The sequence below is a fragment of the Mytilus californianus genome, unplaced genomic scaffold (genome assembly GCF_021869535.1).
Source record: "Mytilus californianus isolate M0D057914Y unplaced genomic scaffold, xbMytCali1.0.p SCAF_3, whole genome shotgun sequence".
Taxonomy (NCBI): domain Eukaryota; kingdom Metazoa; phylum Mollusca; class Bivalvia; order Mytilida; family Mytilidae; genus Mytilus; species Mytilus californianus.
The window spans coordinates 73,127,307-73,137,850 of record NW_026262679.1 but is presented as its reverse complement, the minus strand read 5'-3'; the positions used below and the strand labels follow the sequence as shown (position 1 = coordinate 73,137,850).

The window sequence follows — 10,544 nt, the reverse complement described above, 5'->3', positions numbered from 1 at the left end:
TTGAAATATAGATTTAAAATGAAAATAAGTTAATGACATACAGTCAAAAAGAGCAATTGACCAATGATGATGGCTGCCACTAATGCCAGTTTTTCTTTATAGATATTTTGAAAGAAAAAAAAATTAAAGTAGCAAATTTTTTAAGTTTTATATTTGGTTCAATATTTTTGAACTTATTTTGTTTTTGTTTCAGATACCAGCCCCACGATATTTACGTCAGGACAGGTAACATATGCATCCGAAAGTAAGTATATTTTTTTTTTATTTATTAATAGTTTTCTGATAGATATTAAAATAATTTGAATATGTATTACAGATAGACGGCAGCCCAGAGAGAAGAAAAAAGAAGTCCTAGACATGGAGATGATATAATTTTTGATGCCTAGATGATGATGTACGTATTTTGTCGTTACAATTGTACTTAAACTGTTAATAGTTGTAAGGTAATAAAATCAGTTTTCCCTGGAGAAACAGCTTGAAAATTTATTACAAATTAGTCCAAAATTTCTTTTTCAAATTTATACTCTAATGAAAAAAGTATACTTGTACTCCAATTTAGGATTTGAATTGAAACATGCATCACATTAATTTCTGAATTAATTATAACAGCAAATAGTCTCTTAACATTGACAATTTGGAAACCCTTTCTCTAATAGTCTCTCCTGAACGAAAGTAAAGTTTCCGATTGTCAATTTGGATATCTACATATTTAGTCGATTTTTTTTAAAAGTAATTTGGAAAATATGACTTGATTTAGATTGTTTGAGATTCAGTTGAATTTTAATCATTTTTGTTCAAAATGTATACATCAGATTGTTTTGGTTAGCCACCAACTTCTGATAATTTGACATGCACATTAATTTGGGAAATAATGATTATATCATTAAACCGTCTTCATTACTGATTGAAATATAGATTTAAAATGAAAATAAGTTAATGATATACAGTCAAAAAGAGCAATTGACCAATGATGATGGCTGCCATTAATGCCAGTTTTTCTTTATAGATATTTTGAAAGAAAAAAAAATTAAAGTAGCAAATTTTTTAAGTTTTATATTTGGTTCAATATTTTTGAACTTATTTTGTTTTTGTTTCAGATACCAGCCCCAGGATATTTACGTCAGGACAGGTAACATATGCATCCGAAAGTAAGTATATTTTTTTTTTATTTATTAATAGTTTTCTGATAGATATTAAAATAATTTGAATATGTATTACAGATAGACGGCAGCCCAGAGAGAAGAAAAAAGAAGTCCTAGACATGGAGATGATATAATTGTTGATGCCTAGATGATGATGTACGTATTTTGTCGTTACAATTGTACTTAAACTGTTAATAGTTGTAAGGTAATAAAATCAGTTTTCCCTGGAGAAACAGCTTGAAAATTTATTACAAATTAGTCCAAAATTTCTTTTTCAAATTTATACTCTAATGAAAAAAGTATACTTGTACTCCAATTTAGGAATTGAAACATGCATCACATTAATTTCTGAATTAATTATAACAGCAAATAGTCTCTTAACATTGACAATTTGGAAACCCTTTCTCTAATAGTCTCTCCTGAACGAAAGTAAAGTTTCCGATTGTCAATTTGGATATCTACATATTTAGTCGATTTTTTTTAAAAGTAATTTGGAAAATATGACTTGATTTAGATTGTTTGAGATTCAGTTGAATTTTAATCATTTTTGTTCAAAATGTATACATCAGATTGTTTTGGTTAGCCACCAACTTCTGATAATTTGACACGCACATTAATTTGGGAAATAATGATTATATCATTAAACCGTCTTCATTACTGATTGAAATATAGATTTAAAATGAAAATAAGTTAATGATATACAGTCAAAAAGAGCAATTGACCAATGATGATGGCTGCCATTAATGCCAGTTTTTCTTTATAGATATTTTGAAAGAAAAAAAAATTAAAGTAGCAAATTTTTTAAGTTTTATATTTGGTTCAATATTTTTGAACTTATTTTGTTTTTGTTTCAGATACCAGCCCCAGGATATTTACGTCAGGACAGGTAACATATGCATCCGAAAGTAAGTATATTTTTTTTTTATTTATTAATAGTTTTCTGATAGATATTAAAATAATTTGAATATGTATTACAGATAGACGGCAGCCCAGAGAAAAGAAAAAAGAAGTCCTAGACATGGAGATGATATAATTGTTGATGCCTAGATGATGATGTACGTATTTTGTCGTTACAATTGTACTTAAACTGTTAATAGTTGTAAGGTAATAAAATCAGTTTTCCCTGGAGAAACAGCTTGAAAATTTATTACAAATTAGTCCAAAATTTCTTTTTCAAATTTATACTCTAATGAAAAAAGTATACTTGTACTCCAATTTAGGATTTGAATTGAAACATGCATCACATTAATTTCTGAATTAATTATAACAGCAAATAGTCTCTTAACATTGACAATTTGGAAACCCTTTCTCTAATAGTCTCTCCTGAACGAAAGTAAAGTTTCCGATTGTCAATTTGGATATCTACATATTTAGTCGATTTTTTTTAAAAGTAATTTGGAAAATATGACTTGATTTAGATTGTTTGAGATTCAGTTGAATTTTAATCATTTTTGTTCAAAATGTATACATCAGATTGTTTTGGTTAGCCACCAACTTCTGATAATTTGACATGCACATTAATTTGGGAAATAATGATTATATCATTAAACCGTCTTCATTACTGATTGAAATATAGATTTAAAATGAAAATAAGTTAATGATATACAGTCAAAAAGAGCAATTGACCAATGATGATGGCTGCCATTAATGCCAGTTTTTCTTTATAGATATTTTGAAAGAAAAAAAAATTAAAGTAGCAAATTTTTTAAGTTTTATATTTGGTTCAATATTTTTGAACTTATTTTGTTTTTGTTTCAGATACCAGCCCCAGGATATTTACGTCAGGACAGGTAACATATGCATCCGAAAGTAAGTATATTTTTTTTTTATTTATTAATAGTTGTCTGATAGATATTAAAATAATTTGAATATGTATTACAGATAGACGGCAGCCCAGAGAGAAGAAAAAAGAAGTCCTAGACATGGAGATGATATAATTGTTGATGCCTAGATGATGATGTACGTATTTTGTCGTTACAATTGTACTTAAACTGTTAATAGTTGTAAGGTAATAAAATCAGTTTTCCCTGGAGAAACAGCTTGAAAATTTATTACAAATTAGTCCAAAATTTCTTTTTCAAATTTATACTCTAATGAAAAAAGTATACTTGTACTCCAATTTAGGATTTGAATTGAAACATGCATCACATTAATTTCTGAATTAATTATAACAGCAAATAGTCTCTTAACATTGACAATTTGGAAACCCTTTCTCTAATAGTCTCTCATGAACGAAAGTAAAGTTTCCGATTGTCAATTTGGATATCTACATATTTAGTCGATTTTTTTTAAAAGTAATTTGGAAAATATGACTTGATTTAGATTGTTTGAGATTCAGTTGAATTTTAATCATTTTTGTTCAAAATGTATACATCAGATTGTTTTGGTTAGCCACCAACTTCTGATAATTTGACATGCACATTAATTTGGGAAATAATGATTATATCATTAAACCGTCTTCATTACTGATTGAAATATAGATTTAAAATGAAAATAAGTTAATGATATACAGTCAAAAAGAGCAATTGACCAATGATGATGGCTGCCATTAATGCCAGTTTTTCTTTAGATATTTTGAAAGAAAAAAAAATTAAAGTAGCAAATTTTTTAAGTTTTATATTTGGTTCAATATTTTTGAACTTATTTTGTTTTTGTTTCAGATACCAGCCCCAGGATATTTACGTCAGGACAGGTAACATATGCATCCGAAAGTAAGTATATTTTTTTTTTATTTATTAATAGTTGTCTGATAGATATTAAAATAATTTGAATATGTATTACAGATAGACGGCAGCCCAGAGAGAAGAAAAAAGAAGTCCTAGACATGGAGATGATATAATTGTTGATGCCTAGATGATGATGTACGTATTTTGTCGTTACAATTGTACTTAAACTGTTAATAGTTGTAAGGTAATAAAATCAGTTTTCCCTGGAGAAACAGCTTGAAAATTTATTACAAATTAGTCCAAAATTTCTTTTTCAAATTTATACTCTAATGAAAAAAGTATACTTGTACTCCAATTTAGGATTTGAATTGAAACATGCATCACATTAATTTCTGAATTAATTATAACAGCAAATAGTCTCTTAACATTGACAATTTGGAAACCCTTTCTCTAATAGTCTCTCCTGAACGAAAGTAAAGTTTCCGATTGTCAATTTGGATATCTACATATTTAGTCGATTTTTTTTAAAAGTAATTTGGAAAATATGACTTGATTTAGATTGTTTGAGATTCAGTTGAATTTTAATCATTTTTGTTCAAAATGTATACATCAGATTGTTTTGGTTAGCCACCAACTTCTGATAATTTGACACGCACATTAATTTGGGAAATAATGATTATATCATTAAACCGTCTTCATTACTGATTGAAATATAGATTTAAAATGAAAATAAGTTAATGATATACAGTCAAAAAGAGCAATTGACCAATGATGATGGCTGCCATTAATGCCAGTTTTTCTTTATAGATATTTTGAAAGAAAAAAAAATTAAAGTAGCAAATTTTTTAAGTTTTATATTTGGTTCAATATTTTTGAACTTATTTTGTTTTTGTTTCAGATACCAGCCCCAGGATATTTACGTCAGGACAGGTAACATATGCATCCGAAAGTAAGTATATTTTTTTTTTATTTATTAATAGTTTTCTGATAGATATTAAAATAATTTGAATATGTATTACAGATAGACGGCAGCCCAGAGAGAAGAAAAAAGAAGTCCTAGACATGGAGATGATATAATTTTTGATGCCTAGATGATGATGTACGTATTTTGTCGTTACAATTGTACTTAAACTGTTAATAGTTGTAAGGTAATAAAATCAGTTTTCCCTGGAGAAACAGCTTGAAAATTTATTACAAATTAGTCCAAAATTTCTTTTTCAAATTTATACTCTAATGAAAAAAGTATACTTGTACTCCAATTTAGGATTTGAATTGAAACATGCATCACATTAATTATTGAAATTAATTAAAACAGCAAATAGTCTCTTAACATTGACAATTTGGAAACCCTTTCTCTAATAGTCTCTCCTGAACGAAAGTAAAGTTTCCGATTGTCAATTTGGATATCTACATATTTAGTCGATTTTTTTTAAAAGTAATTTGGAAAATATGACTTGATTTAGATTGTTTGAGATTCAGTTGAATTTTAATCATTTTTGTTCAAAATGTATACATCAGATTGTTTTGGTTAGCCACCAACTTCTGATAATTTGACAAGCACATTAATTTGGGAAATAATGATTATATCATTAAACCGTCTTCATTACTGATTGAAATATAGATTTAAAATGAAAATAAGTTAATGATATACAGTCAAAAAGAGCAATTGACCAATGATGATGGCTGCCATTAATGCCAGTTTTTCTTTAGATATTTTGAAAGAAAAAAAAATTAAAGTAGCAAATTTTTTAAGTTTTATATTTGGTTCAATATTTTTGAACTTATTTTGTTTTTGTTTCAGATACCAGCCCCAGGATATTTACGTCAGGACAGGTAACATATGCATCCGAAAGTAAGTATATTTTTTTTTTATTTATTAATAGTTGTCTGATAGATATTAAAATAATTTGAATATGTATTACAGATAGACGGCAGCCCAGAGAGAAGAAAAAAGAAGTCCTAGACATGGAGATGATATAATTGTTGATGCCTAGATGATGATGTACGTATTTTGTCGTTACAATTGTACTTAAACTGTTAATAGTTGTAAGGTAATAAAATCAGTTTTCCCTGGAGAAACAGCTTGAAAATTTATTACAAATTAGTCCAAAATTTCTTTTTCAAATTTATACTCTAATGAAAAAAGTATACTTGTACTCCAATTTAGGATTTGAATTGAAACATGCATCACATTAATTTCTGAATTAATTATAACAGCAAATAGTCTCTTAACATTGACAATTTGGAAACCCTTTCTCTAATAGTCTCTCCTGAACGAAAGTAAAGTTTCCGATTGTCAATTTGGATATCTACATATTTAGTCGATTTTTTTTAAAAGTAATTTGGAAAATATGACTTGATTTAGATTGTTTGAGATTCAGTTGAATTTTAATCATTTTTGTTCAAAATGTATACATCAGATTGTTTTGGTTAGCCACCAACTTCTGATAATTTGACACGCACATTAATTTGGGAAATAATGATTATATCATTAAACCGTCTTCATTACTGATTGAAATATAGATTTAAAATGAAAATAAGTTAATGATATACAGTCAAAAAGAGCAATTGACCAATGATGATGGCTGCCATTAATGCCAGTTTTTCTTTATAGATATTTTGAAAGAAAAAAAAATTAAAGTAGCAAATTTTTTAAGTTTTATATTTGGTTCAATATTTTTGAACTTATTTTGTTTTTGTTTCAGATACCAGCCCCAGGATATTTACGTCAGGACAGGTAACATATGCATCCGAAAGTAAGTATATTTTTTTTTTATTTATTAATAGTTGTCTGATAGATATTAAAATAATTTGAATATGTATTACAGATAGACGGCAGCCCAGAGAGAAGAAAAAAGAAGTCCTAGACATGGAGATGATATAATTGTTGATGCCTAGATGATGATGTACGTATTTTGTCGTTACAATTGTACTTAAACTGTTAATAGTTGTAAGGTAATAAAATCAGTTTTCCCTGGAGAAACAGCTTGAAAATTTATTACAAATTAGTCCAAAATTTCTTTTTCAAATTTATACTCTAATGAAAAAAGTATACTTGTACTCCAATTTAGGATTTGAATTGAAACATGCATCACATTAATTTCTGAATTAATTATAACAGCAAATAGTCTCTTAACATTGACAATTTGGAAACCCTTTCTCTAATAGTCTCTCCTAAACGAAAGTAAAGTTTCCAATTGTCAATTTGGATATCTACATATTTAGTCGATTTTTTTTAAAAGTAATTTGGAAAATATGACTTGATTTAGATTGTTTGAGATTCAGTTGAATTTTAATCATTTTTGTTCAAAATGTATACATCAGATTGTTTTGGTTAGCCACCAACTTCTGATAATTTGACACGCACATTAATTTGGGAAATAATGATTATATCATTAAACCGTCTTCATTACTGATTGAAATATAGATTTAAAATGAAAATAATTTAATGATATACAGTCAAAAAGAGCAATTGACCAATGATGATGGCTGCCATTAATGCCAGTTTTTCTTTATAGATATTTTGAAAGAAAAAAAAATTAAAGTAGCAAATTTTTTAAGTTTTATATTTGGTTCAATATTTTTGAACTTATTTTGTTTTTGTTTCAGATACCAGCCCCAGGATATTTACGTCAGGACAGGTAACATATGCATCCGAAAGTAAGTATATTTTTTTTTTATTTATTAATAGTTGTCTGATAGATATTAAAATAATTTGAATATGTATTACAGATAGACGGCAGCCCAGAGAGAAGAAAAAAGAAGTCCTAGACATGGAGATGATATAATTGTTGATGCCTAGATGATGATGTACGTATTTTGTCGTTACAATTGTACTTAAACTGTTAATAGTTGTAAGGTAATAAAATCAGTTTTCCCTGGAGAAACAGCTTGAAAATTTATTACAAATTAGTCCAAAATTTCTTTTTCAAATTTATACTCTAATGAAAAAAGTATACTTGTACTCCAATTTAGGATTTGAATTGAAACATGCATCACATTAATTTCTGAATTAATTATAACAGCAAATAGTCTCTTAACATTGACAATTTGGAAATCCTTTCTCTAATAGTCTCTCCTAAACGAAAGTAAAGTTTCCAATTGTCAATTTGGATATCTACATATTTAGTCGATTTTTTTTAAAAGTAATTTGGAAAATATGACTTGATTTAGATTGTTTGAGATTCAGTTGAATTTTAATCATTTTTGTTCAAAATGTATACATCAGATTGTTTTGGTTAGCCACCAACTTCTGATAATTTGACACGCACATTAATTTGGGAAATAATGATTATATCATTAAACCGTCTTCATTACTGATTGAAATATAGATTTAAAATGAAAATAAGTTAATGATATACAGTCAAAAAGAGCAATTGACCAATGATGATGGCTGCCATTAATGCCAGTTTTTCTTTATAGATATTTTGAAAGAAAAAAAAATTAAAGTAGCAAATTTTTTAAGTTTTATATTTGGTTCAATATTTTTGAACTTATTTTGTTTTTGTTTCAGATACCAGCCCCAGGATATTTACGTCAGGACAGGTAACATATGCATCCGAAAGTAAGTATATTTTTTTTTTATTTATTAATAGTTGTCTGATAGATATTAAAATAATTTGAATATGTATTACAGATAGACGGCTGCCCAGAGAGAAGAAAAAAGAAGTCCTAGACATGGAGATGATATAATTGTTGATGCCTAGATGATGATGTACGTATTTTGTCGTTACAATTGTACTTAAACTGTTAATAGTTGTAAGGTAATAAAATCAGTTTTCCCTGGAGAAACAGCTTGAAAATTTATTACAAATTAGTCCAAAATTTCTTTTTCAAATTTATACTCTAATGAAAAAAGTATACTTGTACTCCAATTTAGGATTTGAATTGAAACATGCATCACATTAATTTCTGAATTAATTATAACAGCAAATAGTCTCTTAACATTGACAATTTGGAAACCCTTTCTCTAATAGTCTCTCCTGAACGAAAGTAAAGTTTCCGATTGTCAATTTGGATATCTACATATTTAGTCGATTTTTTTTAAAAGTAATTTGGAAAATATGACTTGATTTAGATTGTTTGAGATTCAGTTGAATTTTAATCATTTTTGTTCAAAATGTATACATCAGATTGTTTTGGTTAGCCACCAACTTCTGATAATTTGACACGCACATTAATTTGGGAAATAATGATTATATCATTAAACCGTCTTCATTACTGATTGAAATATAGATTTAAAATGAAAATAAGTTAATGATATACAGTCAAAAAGAGCAATTGACCAATGATGATGGCTGCCATTAATGCCAGTTTTTCTTTATAGATATTTTGAAAGAAAAAAAAATTAAAGTAGCAAATTTTTTAAGTTTTATATTTGGTTCAATATTTTTGAACTTATTTTGTTTTTGTTTCAGATACCAGCCCCAGGATATTTACGTCAGGACAGGTAACATATGCATCCGAAAGTAAGTATATTTTTTTTTTATTTATTAATAGTTGTCTGATAGATATTAAAATAATTTGAATATGTATTACAGATAGACGGCAGCCCAGAGAGAAGAAAAAAGAAGTCCTAGACATGGAGATGATATAATTGTTGATGCCTAGATGATGATGTACGTATTTTGTCGTTACAATTGTACTTAAACTGTTAATAGTTGTAAGGTAATAAAATCAGTTTTCCCTGGAGAAACAGCTTGAAAATTTATTACAAATTAGTCCAAAATTTCTTTTTCAAATTTATACTCTAATGAAAAAAGTATACTTGTACTCCAATTTAGGATTTGAATTGAAACATGCATCACATTAATTTCTGAATTAATTATAACAGCAAATAGTCTCTTAACATTGACAATTTGGAAACCCTTTCTCTAATAGTCTCTCCTAAACGAAAGTAAAGTTTCCAATTGTCAATTTGGATATCTACATATTTAGTCGATTTTTTTTAAAAGTAATTTGGAAAATATGACTTGATTTAGATTGTTTGAGATTCAGTTGAATTTTAATCATTTTTGTTCAAAATGTATACATCAGATTGTTTTGGTTAGCCACCAACTTCTGATAATTTGACACGCACATTAATTTGGGAAATAATGATTATATCATTAAACCGTCTTCATTACTGATTGAAATATAGATTTAAAATGAAAATAATTTAATGATATACAGTCAAAAAGAGCAATTGACCAATGATGATGGCTGCCATTAATGCCAGTTTTTCTTTATAGATATTTTGAAAGAAAAAAAAATTAAAGTAGCAAATTTTTTAAGTTTTATATTTGGTTCAATATTTTTGAACTTATTTTGTTTTTGTTTCAGATACCAGCCCCAGGATATTTACGTCAGGACAGGTAACATATGCATCCGAAAGTAAGTATATTTTTTTTTTATTTATTAATAGTTGTCTGATAGATATTAAAATAATTTGAATATGTATTACAGATAGACGGCAGCCCAGAGAGAAGAAAAAAGAAGTCCTAGACATGGAGATGATATAATTGTTGATGCCTAGATGATGATGTACGTATTTTGTCGTTACAATTGTACTTAAACTGTTAATAGTTGTAAGGTAATAAAATCAGTTTTCCCTGGAGAAACAGCTTGAAAATTTATTACAAATTAGTCCAAAATTTCTTTTTCAAATTTATACTCTAATGAAAAAAGTATACTTGTACTCCAATTTAGGATTTGAATTGAAACATGCATCACATTAATTTCTGAATTAATTATAACA

The 10,544-nt window shown here is 27.2% G+C and overlaps 1 long non-coding RNA gene across 4 annotated transcripts in view; it reads left to right on the top strand.

Annotated features, from left to right (window-relative positions):
* Positions 1 to 236: 236 nt before the first annotated feature.
* Positions 237 to 10,544, top strand: part of LOC127735046 (uncharacterized) — a 29,073-nt gene continuing 18,765 nt past the window's right edge. Inside the window, exons 1-2 of one of the 4 annotated variants that reach the window (XR_007997964.1) lie at positions 4,713 to 4,907; positions 8,322 to 8,522. This is a non-coding gene — a long non-coding RNA (uncharacterized LOC127735046). Of the gene's footprint in view, positions 395 to 4,712; positions 4,908 to 8,321; positions 8,523 to 10,544 lie in introns of those variants that run through there. The other 3 variants (XR_007997959.1, XR_007997960.1, XR_007997958.1) reach the window with 3 other exon arrangements.